Here is a 14,938-nt window from a genome sequence, read left to right on the forward strand (position 1 = left end):
TGGTGGTCATACATTGTTTTAGTTTCTGTTTATTGTGGAAGATTTTTATTGCGCTATCAATTTTGAATGATAGTTTTGCTGGGTAGAGTATCCTAGGGCTGAAGTGATTTTCATTCAGTGCCTGAAATACCTCACTCCATGCTCTTCTTGCTTTTAAGGTTTCCATTGAGAAATCTGCTGTTATTTTGATGGGTTTACTTTTATATATTATTTGTTTTTTCTGTCTTACAGCCCTCAGTATTCTTTCTCTATTCTTTGTGCTTGTTGTTTTAATGATAATATGTCATGGAGAAGTTCTGTTTTGGTCAAGTCTGTTCAGGTACAGGAAACCTGGAGGTTTCCTGTACCTGAATGGGCAAAACTTTCTCAAGATTTGGGAAATTTTCTGTTACTATTTTATTGAATATGCTATGTATCCCTTTGGCTTGCACTTCTTCTTCTCCAATGCCCATAATTCTCAAGTTTAATCTTTTGATGACATTGCTGAGTTTTTGCATATTCCTTTCACAGATCTTGAGTTGTTTGACTATATTTTTTTGTTTTTTCTTTAAATTTCTATTTTATCCTCACGCTCTGAGATTCTGTTTTCCACTTGTTCTAGTCTGCTGGAGTAGCCTTCCACTGTGTTTTTTGTATGACTAAAGGGACTTTTTATTTCCAGGATTTCTGTTTAATTCTTTCTTCTGAGGTTTTTTTATATCTTTGTTCAACTCCTCTTTTATAATTTGTGTTGTCCTCTTTAATTTATGTATCTCTCTTTTTCTAGTGTCCTTTGTTTCACTTTAGAGTTTGTTGAAGTCCTCTCTGAGTTCCTGTGTTTCTGTGTCTTCTCGTGTTCTTTATTTTTGGTATCTTGAAATTTGTTGAGTGCATCTCATTCATTCTGGTTAACCATGTCTAGTAGCTTCTCCATGAATTTCTCAGAGATTTCTTCCAAGAGTTCCTCTTTGAGGTGTTTTACATGAATGTCACTGGGCTCCTTCGTGACATTTATCATTGTTTTGTTGAGGTCAAGAACATTTTCTTTATTTCCCACTGAATCCTCTATTGAATTATTTTTTTAAGAAGAGTGGTTTCCATCCCTTCGTCTTCTTTCCATCGCTCCAGTTGGTGCTGTGCAACTATGTTCTTGATGGGTTAGTTGGTGGATTTGATTGCCTGATTTCTTTCCCTGATTTAATTTTTTGTGTTGTGACTAACTTGGTTGATAGCTAGTTTGATGTGCTCTTTCTTTCCCTGGGCTGGAGGTGTAATTTAGCAATAACAAATTCACAGGTTCATTGCCAGACCAGTTGTTTACCTATTATGTAGAAAACCCATTGATGATAGTATCTATAAACATTCGGATTTGGGGGGGGGTAATGGTTATTAGACTAGTTATAGATTTGGGGAATTGGTAAAGGTGGCACTAAAAAGGGGGGCAGGGGATAAAGGGTGGGTAGGTGGGGGAAGAGGTGTGGAGGCTGCTGGGTTTTGTGGTCCTTATGTGTGTTTGGTGTATTTCTGTTGCAGTGGAGGGTGTTTGTGTCAGGGATTGCAGGGGCTGGGGTTGTGTACAGCTGGTACAGTAGGCCAGGCAGCAGGTGGTGAGTGTATAGGAGGGAAGGTAGTGTGGTGACAGTTTGGGGGAGGAAAGGATGAGGAGGTGAAGACATGGAAAAGAGTGGATGAGAAGGGGCAGAAAGAGTAGTTGGGAGGGAGAACAATGGATTGTAGTATGGGAGAAGGATGGAAAGTGAAGAGGGTAAGAATAGGGATAAGAGATTAGTGAGGATAAAGTTAATAATACAGAGTAAAAAAAGAAAAAAGTAGAAAAACAATAAAAAACATGAGGTTCAGGAACCACAAAAAGTTCAATCTATGGGTAAAAGTTCTGGAGTTATTCCTTAGGTGTCCAATCCTGTTATTGGTATACAGCCAGAAGCTCTGATGTGGTCTTACCAGGTGACTGGCTTATGAGTGGTATTTGGTCCTTCTGTCCACAAGATTAGTTGGAATTGTGAGGTGAGGTGAGGTGTGCAGTTCATGCAGGGTGGTCAAAGCTGTTGTTTTCACCAGGTGACAGCTGGGTTGCCCTTCAGCTGCAGCTCTGTTTGGTCAGCTCCTCCCCTAGCAAGGTGAGGCAATTCACTTTTGAATGGTGCCCTCTGTCCCAGAGATCAGCTCCAGGATCCACCTCCTGCCCTGCTTTGGGAGGATGGCCTGTTGTCCCACCCCCGCTCTCAGCCTTTGCGCTTTCCCTGATCTCTGCTGAGTGCCAGCAGCTCCTCTGGGAAGTTGGCTTGTCGCCTCACCCCCACTCTCAAGCTTTGCTGCTTTATGTGCATGTCACTGAGAGTTTGGCTTCTTGCCCCACCCCCATTCTCTAGGTCATGTTCAGCATTCCACTCCCACCTCTGTTGTCAGTGTTAGATTACAGTTCATTGTTTATGTTTATCAGTTTTTCTGGGGGAAGGGAGCATTCAGTCTGCCCAGGGGCTGTGCTGCATAAAATCCCCAGGGATGGCAGTGGGTAGGGGAGTTACACGTGGTGCATGATGCTCACCTGTGTTCTGCCACTTCACGCAGGCAGCTTTGGAGTTAGCTGGCAGAGAGAAATGGTGGCGTCGCATAGGGAGGCTCTCCACAAGCTAGGGGTCTAGGATGTCACAGAGTTTGATTCTGATTGATGCTTTGTCCTCTGCTTGTTGGGAGAAGGAAAAAAAAAAAAAAAAGAGAAGCGGCCAGGGGCTTTTTTCCCCTGGGTCAGAGGCCAGACACAACTTTCTGGCTATGCTAGGCAGGATATTCACAGCTGTTAGGTGCAATTAAAGGCTGATTTAAGGGTCAGTCTTTGAATTTTATCTGCACCTAATGTGATGGTGATTATTGTTTTGGCTAGGAGCAATCAGCATTACCCAAGTATATTTCCAGTGTCTCAAGGAGGTTTCTGGTATCACAGAGCTTAGGAGTTCTGATTCCCCTACCTTAGCCACCATTTTGGATCCCTCTATAATTAAATTCAAATTAGTGGTTATTTTATCTTCAAAATCAATTCAATCTTTCCTTACATAGAAAGTTATATCATGTTCTGATTTACAGATATATCTGACACACTGAGTGAGAAATTTTCTTAGAACTTCTTTAGAATATCACATACTTGGCTAATATAAACTCTTTACTCTGCCTATTTGCCACCATGTATTTAATTTCTTTATTTTGGTCTCCATACTGCATCTTCCACATTTGGAGGATATCTCTCAGTCCTAATATTCTGAGATGGGTTGAAACGGAATATGTTTTAACTTCCAGCCTCTGTTGGATTTTATACTTCTCACCCCCCAACTTTTCCCCTTCTGGTTTCAGATCCTTTTAGTTTGTTCTTGTGTGAATGCTATTGCATGTGCTTTGTTGCTCTAATTTCTTGTATTTGGACTGTGCTTCTTCGTGGTCATGGAGGGTGAAGCAGTCCAGACTGCTGAGAGCAGATGCAACAGCAGTTTTAGAGAGTGGTGCGGTGGTGATTCCAGAGCATTGTAATGTGGTAAAGTTTCAGAACCTTTCTCCATAACGTTGAATTTTGTTAGTATTTTCTCAGTTATAGAAGCAGTTTGATCTTCTATGTTTTGCATTATTAAAATAATTCCAACATACTTTTCCTATATGAAAGATTGTACTTTCTTTATATATCCGTATTAGCATGATTACTGTTTTCTTAGCCCTCGTCCACATTGGGATTTGCAGTTTTTTCCCTTCATTCACTGAATGTTGAAAATTTATGAGGAGGCTTTCAACCTTCAACTCTGCATTGTTCTCTCTGAAATTGCTTAGGAAGAATTGAAAAATAGGGAACTTCATTTTTCATTTTTTTCCAAATCATAGGAAATAATAAAAATTTGAAACTAATTCTGAAATGATGGTTTAGAATATTGGCTAAAATGGAAAATACTCCTACTAAGTAGGAGATAAAGGGAAACTGAAAAACTATAGGGGAATGTGTACTATTTTCACACATAAACAAAGGGGAAAAATAATACGCATTAAGTGCTAACAATGGGGTTTCCTGGATGATAGCAATATAACATTTACATTATACTCTGATATGTTTTCTTGTCTAACCTTAACATACGTACACATGTATGTTGTGTATGTGAAAATAGGAGAAAAGCAAACTAGCCTAGACTGCTGTACCTCAGAAATACCATTATCAGTTTATCTTTAGAGATTCTTTATTTTTGATCTTTAAATTAGTTATTTCTCTATCATTACTCATATTTTAGTTTGTTGTTTTATTTGTGCAATGTATGTTTTCAGGATTTATAACCTTTTAAAAAATTCTTTGGAAATCAAAAATTGTACTCAATTACAAGTGATTATATACTCAACACCAGATGCCACAATAATAAAGAAGCCTAACTTCTGATAAAAAAGAATGCTTCTTTCCCCAACTGGTTATCTTTATCTTTGTATTTTAATGATTTTTATTTTATTGATTTGCCTTATAGGGAAGCAAATATTGCCTACATATACTACTAAAACTTCCTGTGGAAATTACCTTTTTTATACTAGTTTATGCTTCTTGACCACTCATTTATTAAACAGTTGCAATGCTGTTTAATAAATGAGTGGCCAAAGAATAACTTGCATTTGCGCTCTCTCTGGGTGGACTGTGAGATGTAATCATTTTTGAGCATTTTATTGTAGTAGCTGTTCCCCCTTGGACTTCTCATGACATAGTTACTTCAACAGTGCATTATCAAGTTGGATGTGTTTCTTTTTTTAAAAGAATGGGTTCCCAAGCTATTTATTATAGGAATCAGTCTCTTTTTTGCATTATTAAAATAATTCAACATACTTTTCCTATATGAAAGATTGTACTTTCTTTATATGTCTGCATTAGCACAATTACTATTTTCTTGGCCCCTGTCCACATTGGGATTTGGCAGTTTTTCCCTTCACTCACTGAAATATATATATATGCAATCCCAGTATTCTGCCTGTTTTCATATATAATTGAAATTCCATATTAATTGCTACCTTTTACCCCATTAAAACTACTTTCACTCAATTAAAGATGTGAATGCTTACGCGATATGAATGTATTAAGGGTTTACAATTTCTGTAACTAGAAATGTTTCTAATGAAGTAATGATTTATTTCTTCATAGATAATAATTTCCACAATGCTCTAAATTAGCATCATAATCATAACCATCAAGTTAAGCTTAATTTTTGCTTGCTATTTCATTTTTCATTTGTAGATTCGAATCATCTTATCCACCTTCTATTAAAGAACCAGAAAAGAAAAGGAAAGATCTATTTTCAGTAGTCCCAGATCAACCAAATCATGAAAAAGAATTAAACAAGGTATGGAAAATAATGAGCTCCATTCTGCCAGGTAGATCTGAAATCTTTGCGTGAAGTGGGGAAAAAAATCTTTCTGCTCTCCCTTCTTTTTCCTTCCATATTTTCTCCTAAGACAATAATCTACCAAGCTCATAATTCTGACATTGTTCTGTGTGAACACAAACATTGGGTTATCATTCTGCCAGTTGGAAGAGTGCACATCAAATGTGGAAGGTCTGGCTTTGAGAGAGATGGCTTATAGCAAGAAGGTTGGTAGCCCACATGTGTAAGCTTGGGGAAGCTGCCTGTGCACATTGCTCAGGATCCCTGTTTCTAGGATATGGTGATTAATACCCACTTCAATACCATAAGGTCATGATGAAAATGGAAGAGCCCTTAATAACTGTTGACTGCACTGCACTTACCATGGCTAGGAGCTGTTTGAAAGATTTAACAAATCCCAATTCATTTATTCCTCAGCCACCTCATAATGTGGGTCCTAAAGTTACTCTCTTTTTACACTTGAAGAAATTAAGATGCAGAGATGTTAATTATTTTCCCCCAACATTGTGCAGCTAATAAGTGGCAGAGGTTAGATTTGAACCTAGGCCATCTGTCTCCAGAGTGTCTGCTCTTGCCTTAAGTTGAAATTCATGAGATAATAAGGTAAGGTGCTTCAAGAGGGCCTAGCTCAGAAGAAGTGCTTAGTAAGTGTTGGCTGTTAATGTTTTTTGTCACACCCTCGTTTCTCAAAGAGCACTTGACACTGTGCCAAGGACTAGGCCAGGAGTTAGGAAGCAAGATGAGGGAGGACTAGGCATTATTCTTAGAGGCCTTGTGGTTCTCTCCTCTCCTACAAAAAGTTATTCTCTTCTCCTTCTAGTAGTGTCTTTCCTTCCATGAATTATCATAACTGCCATCTACCTGTCTGCTCTTTAGGCTTGAGGATCAGACAGACTATTCAATGCTATAAACTCTAAACAGTTGTTAAAACTTAAAGTGGGTCTGCTTGGAATTATTACCTTGTGCTCTACACAGTGCTTGTAACACAGTAAATGAAAATAAATATTTGGAGGATGAATTCAATAATATTAAGGATAGGTTCTTCCATAATTGCATAAGGTCATTAATTCAGTTTTGTTTGTATTAATTCCACCAATATTTATTGAGCCTCTAGTAGAGCTAAGTATCTTGCTGATTTCTGTAGGAAATACAGTGATGTCAAAGACAGATCCTGTCCGATAAAGAACTGACTGTCAGAGACTAATATGGAAAAACTACAGAACAATGCTGTTGTTTCATGAGTTAAGTATAAAATTTAATGGTCATTTTCCTTATGTATTGAACACTTTAATACCACATAATTCCATGAAACTGATTTTACTGATTTTAAAAATACAGCTTCAAAAAACTGTACCATACTGATGTCACCAATGAATGCATGGTAAAGGATTGATTAAAGCCACATATAGTTATACCCTTCTTATCCTTGTAAATTTTGTAGAGTAATAAAACCTTGAGTAATATAAAGAATCTACTGATTTTATACAAGTTGGCGTGGAGGGAGGGAGTACAGGTACAAACCTCTTTATAGGCTCTTGGAGACCACTGCGCAGTGCAGTGCAGTGCAGAAAAGATTACAAATGACTCCATGTAAATAGCTATAGCTTCCAGGAAGTGTTTGTGGAGAGCATTTTCATCCCATTGCAATAAAACCAACAAGAGCCATGTATTATGAATCTTGCCAGCGTTTTCTCTTTTTCAGTAGAAAGCTATTTTTAGTCATCTATTTTTGTGATAAAATTCACATTATTAATGAAGGCAAAAGTCATTTGAAGCTCAGGTAAATTAATCTAATTTAGAAACAAGCTTTGTAGTATAGCATGTTATATTAATATATAGCCAATTACAAAAATAGAGAAATAGTTCAGTCCTTTTCATAATAGTGTATTAATTTTTTAACAAAATGTTAAAGCTCCACTTTTAAGAGGAGCACATTAAACTATACCACAGGGATGCAGCCAGCAAAATCTACACCAGGACAGACCACAGAACAATGCTATCATTTCATCAGATGAGTCAAAAGGAAAGAATGGAGACAGGAAAAATTAGAGGAGACCTGCAGCATCATTGCGGGGTTGGCATGCTTGTGTTCCAGCCTCCTAGTCCCTCCTCTACTTTCAGGAGCCAGATAAGTTAGGCCCACCCAGTTTTCTTTCCTTTGAGTCTCCTTACCCCCATGCCATATTTGATAAATGGCAGGGTTGAGAAAATGTGATTGCTGTAGTCAAGACCATGTAATTTCTAGGACTGTGCCCAACTTTGAAATTTTAGAAATGTTATAAAGAACTTTCTTATTATCTCTTATGTTTTCTCTGCAACAAAATCGGAAAAGAGGAGGGCAGAACAGGTTCTGCCTGGAAGCGGACACTGGGGGGAGGTGGCACAAAGAATATACACACATGTAAGTAAATATAAAACTGAGCTCTTTTGGGGAGAAACAAAAAAAGAATAGAAGCAGATAAGCTTGGTGAAGGACCGGATTTGCCTCTGGATATATATACTTTCCATGTTAAGGTCATCCTCCTCTACATGTTTTCCTTGAAACCCAGCTTGTTCTAATGTGTCAGCCACCTTCCAGGTCCTATCCATAAGATACCGCAAAACAAATGGGCAAGGTCACAGGTCCCAGAAACCAATTTCCTTTACCAGGAATGTGACTGAAAATTTATGCACTTTAGTGTTTTAATCTGCAAAACAGAGAGGAGATTGTGGGGTTTGCATGAAACAATGTGAGTAAAGTACTTAGAACACACCTACACACATGTACACACATATACATGGAGGCTTTAAAAAGATAGCATGAGCCAGTCTCAATGGGTAGACCATATTTAGGTCCTATTCAATTAAACAAACTTAAATAACGTTCATTACATTTTAAAATTTGATTTCTACCTTGATGTTTGATGATATGAAGCAATCAATAATGCTTAAAGACATTATAATGGTATTCTGGCTATGTTAGGAGAGAAGAGAGAAAAGGGAACCCTTATTCTTTTAGAGGTATACACTGAATGATTAAATGTAAAATGAAAAATTCCTCATTTTTCATCTTATAAGCTCTTGAGGTAAATTTATATAAATCTCTGTGAAAGTGCTACCAGTGGGGTTCTCAGATGACCCTAGTGGAGAAGATCTCAGGTCCTGTGTCTAGGACAAAGCATTGAACAGAAACACAGACTGCAAGCAGTAGTACAGTTTTATTGAAAGAAAAAGGAAAGTATAGACAGAAGGAAACACAACAAGAAAGAGCAATGGGCTCTGGCCAGATGGCACAGAAGCTCCAGTCTTTGTTCAAAGGACAATTTATAGGGTATAAGGGCAAAAGGCAGGAAAAATCTGGGCAGGAGGCCTAGGGTGATTGACAGGTGTGATTGACAGGAGGATGTTGTATAACTTACTTTTGACTGCACATGGCCCTACCCACAGTAAATCCTGTTATAATCACATGTAGGAGATACAGTCCAAGGTATGAAGTTTTAAGGAGGGGGTGTCCTTGAAGGTCATCAGAGGACAGGGTCCCCCAGCCTTGGCACATATACTAGTTCTGGGACTTTCCCTTCTACACAAACTCTTCTTTTATCATAATGTAGGGGACTTGGGCATATCCTAGGTGGGACTTTCATGACATTTTATCTGGTCAGTTTCTACCCCCTCTTGGCCAAACTGTACTCTCCTGCCTCACATAGCCTCTACTTAATCTCTCTGGCTTTATTTCTCTTAACACAGTTGACGCAGCCCTCCATCCTCCTGTGAATTCACCAAGGTTGACTCGTCCTCTCACCCCCATGTCCTCACTGCATTCTTTGCCTGGGACCCTGTCTCTAACTCATCTTCTGACTGGCTTCCATTTACCCTTCAGTATTTGTCTGATGGTCTCTCCCCTGAAAACCCTATCCAGACACCCCTACCCAGGCTGGGTTAAGCACACTCCACTGCTTACTGTGAACATTGATCACTGAATGCCTTGTGCAGTAATCGTCTATTTCTTTTTCCTCCAAAGGACTCTGATTTTTTTTTTGAGATTAGTGATTTGTATTTTATCTCTGAATCTCAATAATTAGGAACTGTGAGTGGTTTCTAGAAAGATGCTAGGAGGCAGAACCAAGATTTCAGTAGTAGGAATGGGCCACAGGTGAGATTTAAGAAAGGTTGAGGTGAATGGATACTGCCTGACTGGATTTGGAAGGAAGAGGGTGGACAGCAGTTCAAGATGATGCAGAGATTCCAACCATAGAAAGCTTAGCCACAAGTGAAATATGTGTGCTCCACAGGCTTATGGGGAGGAGATGATGCATTTTCCTGGACACAGTAAGCTTAAAGTTTATTATAATGTGATTTTCAAAACACAGTATTTAGTCACAACAGTGCAGAATAATTAGTATTAAAAAATTCTGAATTTAAAGCCAAGATCCCTAGGTTCTGGTACCAGCTCTGCCAGTTATTAGCTTTCAACAAATTGCTTAACCTATTTAGGCCAATTTTTTACTCCATGAAAAGTGCTTCATAGTCTAGGCATGGTGGCACATGCCTGTAATCTCAGCTACTAAGGCAACTGAGGCAGGAGAATGGTGAGATCAAGGCCAGCCTGGACTACAGAGAGCTCCAGCTCAAAAAGCAACAACCAGAAAGTGCCTGGTAGTACTTTCTCCACCTTCCAGTCAAAGTAGTATCAATAATAAGTGATGTTTTGTATACAATAGGAGATATGAGAAATAAAATTTTGGAATTGGAAGGAAGATGTAGATGAATCACATGAGCACCTGTTTGGAATTTAGCATTGATCAGACCAGAGGGTACAGTGGGGCCTGACAAAGTCTTTAAGAGAGGACATGAACATGGCTAATAAAATCTTTAAGCTGCTCTGTAAATGAAGGGCTTTGTCCATGTTTCCTGGTCTCTTGTTGCTGCAGATAAGGAATCAGCTCTGTCAGGAGGAAGAGCAACGCAACTCTGAACAGGAGCAGATGAGGAGTGAGATCTCTGACCTAACACAGGCACTTCATCAGAAGGAGATCACCATAGCAACCATCATGAAGAAAGCTGCCCTCCTGGAAAGACAGTTAAAGATGGAATTAGAAATAAAAGAATAAATGTTAGCAAAGCAACAGGTACACAAGCAAGAAAGCTCCTTTCCAGGGCCCAGCATGCTCTGCACCCTGGGAGCCTTCACTAGTCACTGATGAAACTTTGCATTGCTTTGTGTTGTTTCTGAGACTGCACGTCACAGAAATGCTCTTGATGTCATAGAAGTGCTTTGTGGAGTCACGAAACCTTTGTATCATCGCATAAGAACTGAGGAGATAAGTGACAAAGGAGGAAAGTCATTGCATCTCATCCTCACATTTTCTCCTCACCGCAAACTGTGCTCAATCAGGTTTCTTCCTTAGTTGTTTTCTGTAGGTCCTTTCCACTAACATTTATTTTTAAATAACCTGTTCCTCTTTTTCTTAGCTATTTCCCATCTGGCATTTCATGTATTTATTTTAGGGTTTTAAAAAATGGATACTGTAACATGAAAATCTGTTCATGTTTATTAAACATTCACTCAACACACAGCATGATGCATGGAGAAAAACAGCAAATGTAACATTCTAATGTTAAAATACTGCAAGTATTTTCTATGTCATTCCTTCCTTCCCTTTCCTATTTTTTAAAAGTCCTTGAAGCTCTTACTTGTACTCAAATCAGTAGCTTGCTGTCAATAGAGAGCACAAGATTTATCTGCCTTTTTACCCCAAACCTAAATATTTTCAGAACACAAAACATTTATTGAAAAAATTTCAGTAACTTTTTAGGCATATGAGAATCACTTCATAAATAATGCAACTGTTAAACCTTGTGTATTATGAAAACAGGAAAGATTCAGCCTTCTGCCAATCATAAGCCTTAAAACTGTGATTAGCTTGTAAATACATAGGAAAACAGCCCAAGGAGAAAAACAACCTTGGTTGAACTTGTATCTAGAAGGATATTTTACAGGTGGTAACAGTGGTCAGGGTAGTTAGATTATCAATGATTCTTATTTTCACTTTCATATTCTTATATATTTTATAATTTACAAAAATAAATCTTTTTAAGGCAAAAGTTTTATATAGAAGTAAGCCCGAGATAGATTAAAGGACAGGTTTGGCATGGCGGTACGTGGCTGTAATCCCAGTACTTGGGAGGCTGAGGCAGGAGGATTGTGATTTCAAGGGCAGCCCGTGCTGCGTAGCAAGAGCCTGTCTTAAAAAACCAAATAAGTAAGTAAATCCACAAACAATAAGCAAAAGGACAGATACTATATCCAAGTACTGTTAAGTAGAAGAAATCAGAGAAAGAAATAATGTAGAAGACACAATGAAGAAGTCACAAACAAAGAAGGAAATTTGTCAGGAATAACAGAAAGAACAGCATTAAACATGAAAATCAGACATTACATATTGTAAAAATTAATTAGGTATTGAAGAAATTTAATGGATAGTATTACTTCAAGCATGTTCTTTAAATTGTGATTTTTCTAGTGACTATTCACATACAATAGAAAGCAGAAATGAGAAATGTAATTTGGGAATTGGAAGGAAAAAAAGCAAATGAATTATTATTATAATTATCTGCTTTTAATTTAGCATTCATCATAAGTGGAGGGTGCAGCAGCATTTACCAAAGACAGGAGAGCTGAATAGAGTACCCAACTGATAAAAGTAAAGAGATGTGTTTCCTTTCACTACAACTAGAAAATATTTGCATTAAAAAGATAAAATTAATTTTAATAGACTCATGAGTTTTCATTATGAATTTCCATCTCCCTTTTATCTTCTAATCTTTCAGGTCTCAGATATGAGATATAAAGCTGTCAGAACAGAAAACACGCATCTAAAAGGAATGATGGGAGATTTAGACCCTGGACGGTACATGGTAATATGCTGAATTCATTCACTTAACTGAGCAAGGGACTACTTAATTGGTCAGGATTTCCCTAAACATTGTTTACTGAGCACTTGCCATATATCAGGCATGCAGGAGTTACAAACTATCTTGCACTCAGTTGAATTTACCTTTATCCTCAGGCTGGAGCATTTAATTTCTAGTTTTCTCCCTTCTTCTGTTTCTTGAATTGAGCTTAATTCTGATCACTTGCCAGACACATTCTTTCGTTGCTTTCAATCTTGCTGTTGCCTTGAAATCCTACCACATACGTGGTATATTTTACAACTTACACAGATTCTGTGCTTCTCATTCCCATTGTTTAATGTAACAGTTGATGGTTGATTTTTTTCCCTTCATTGTTGTGCTCGTTGGAGATACATGTTGGCATTTACACTGGTTCTTAGGATGCATCAAATATATATGATATGTGTACACTATTTTTGCAACTACCGCCTCCTACCCTCTTTCCCCAACACCTTCCCCTCCCACTGGTGCCAGCCCTATGACAGTTGTTATGTATTGAATAATTGAAACATCAGCATTATTTATCTTTTATTTGGTGTGAGAGAAAATCCTAAAATAATTTTTCTACTACTCAAGAAGTAGAGAAGATATGAGTGTTGTAATTCCTTCACCTGTAAAGTGAGAGCTGGATTGGATATTTTTCACAATCCTGTATTTCTGTGATATTATGTGCTTGTTCTCATAATAGCTTATCTTCTAGTATTGAGAGTAGAAGCATCTGGATACATTCTGCCTTCTTTTTGAGCACAGTTATAGATGTGATGGAGTACAAGTGGATAAAAAGGAAAACTTACGTGGTTTCCCATCTGCCATGAAAAAATCTGCCTGTTACCTAAGCCTTTTTATTTCTAAACACTGCACACACAAAAAGTTAAATCAGATCGTGACTCCATGAATGTTTTCTTTTATCATAAAATAGTATTTGTATTCTTTAAATTCCATCTGAGTGTTTTCATGTTCTAGGTTATCACAGCCTCCACTGAGCCTACTTCACTGATTCCTACAGACTTTGACTTTGCTCATTTATTATTTAAAGCGACATTTTTGTTTAAGATAGCTATTCAAGGGAGTTCATTATGAAATTTACATGTATATGTGTATTATAATCAAACTGGTTCATCCCCTCCATTTTTCTTTTCACCTTAGTCCCCTTATGGTTATTTCAAAAGGCTTAAAAATCCATTTTCATTCTTGTATAGAAAGTACATCAACCATTTCACCTTCTTTACCTCCTTCTTTTATTCTCCCTCTCCCATTACCGACCTCCGATTAGCATGACCTGTTTTTCATTCTTGTCCTTCATTGTTCAGTGGGACTTTTGCCTTGGTATTTTATACCACACCTGGCTTGTTCTTTTCTTCTTTTCACCCTCCCTTATTCTCTTCTAACAGTCCCACTTTTGGAAACATGTTCTGTATATATTTATTTGTATATATAATATTGCTTGTGTTTGTACTGAGACTGTATTATACATATGAGAGAAAACATGCAGTATTTGGCTTTCTGAAACTGAATAACTTCACTTAAGATGATGTTTTCCAATTCCATCTATTGACCTACAAATGACAAAACTTCATTCTTCTTTATGGCTGAATAAAATTCCATTGTATACAAATACCACATTTTCTTAATCCATTCATCAGTCATAGGTCATCTGGGTTATTTCTGTAGCTTGGCTATTGTGAATGATGTTTCAATTAACATGGGTGTGCAGGTGTCTTTATTTTAATGTGACTTACATTCCTTTGGGTATATCCCCAGGAGTTGAGTTAGTGGATCATATGGCAGCTCTATTTTTAGTTGTTTGAGGAGTCTCCATACTGTTTTCCACAATGGTTGTACTAATTTACATTCCCAACAACAGTGTGTGTATGAGGGTTCCTTTTTCCCCACATCCTCACCAACATTTGTTGTTTGTGTTCCTAATGCAGCCATTTTAACAGGAGTGAAGTGGAATCTTAAAGTGGTTTTTGATTTGCATTTCCTTTTTGGCCAGGAATGTTAATACTTTATGTGTTTGTTGACCATTTGGACTTCTTCCTGTTCAGTTCACTTGTCCATTTCTTCTCTGGGTCATTGATTTTTAGGAGTTTAGATTTTGAGCTCCTTGTGTATTCTGTTTAATTCGTTATCATACATATAGCTAAAAAAGATATTCTTCCATTCTGTGGGCTGTCTCTTCAATTTTGTGACCATTCTGTTTGTGTAGAAGCTTTTTAATTTTATGTAATTTGTCAATACTTTCTCTTGGTTGCCGAGCCATTTGAGTTTTATTTAGGGGGCTGTTGCCTATGCTATACATTCCAGTGTGTTCCCTGCTCTTTCCTGCACTAGCTTACAAGTTTTAAGTCTTATATTAAGATCCTTTATCCAGTTTTGAGTTGATACTTGTACAGGAAGAAAGACATGGATCTAGTTTCAGTTTTCTGCACACAGATACCAGTTTTCCTAGCAACATTTGTTTTTTTTGGAAAAGACAGCCTCTTTATTTTTTTTTTCATTTTTCTTTTATTATTCATATGTGCATACAAGGCTTGGTTTATTTCTCCCCCCTGCCCCCACCCCCTCCCTTACCACCCACTCCACCCCCTCCCGCTCCCCCCCTCAATACCCAGCAG

At 37.7% G+C, this 14,938-nt stretch overlaps 1 pseudogene; it reads left to right on the forward strand.

Annotated features, from left to right (window-relative positions):
• Positions 1-14,938, forward strand: part of LOC109679540 (deuterosome assembly protein 1-like) — a 67,735-nt pseudogene that overhangs the window by 31,632 nt on the left and 21,165 nt on the right.

This window comes from Castor canadensis, chromosome 1 (assembly GCF_047511655.1).
Source record: "Castor canadensis chromosome 1, mCasCan1.hap1v2, whole genome shotgun sequence".
NCBI classification, from domain to species: Eukaryota; Metazoa; Chordata; class Mammalia; order Rodentia; family Castoridae; genus Castor; species Castor canadensis.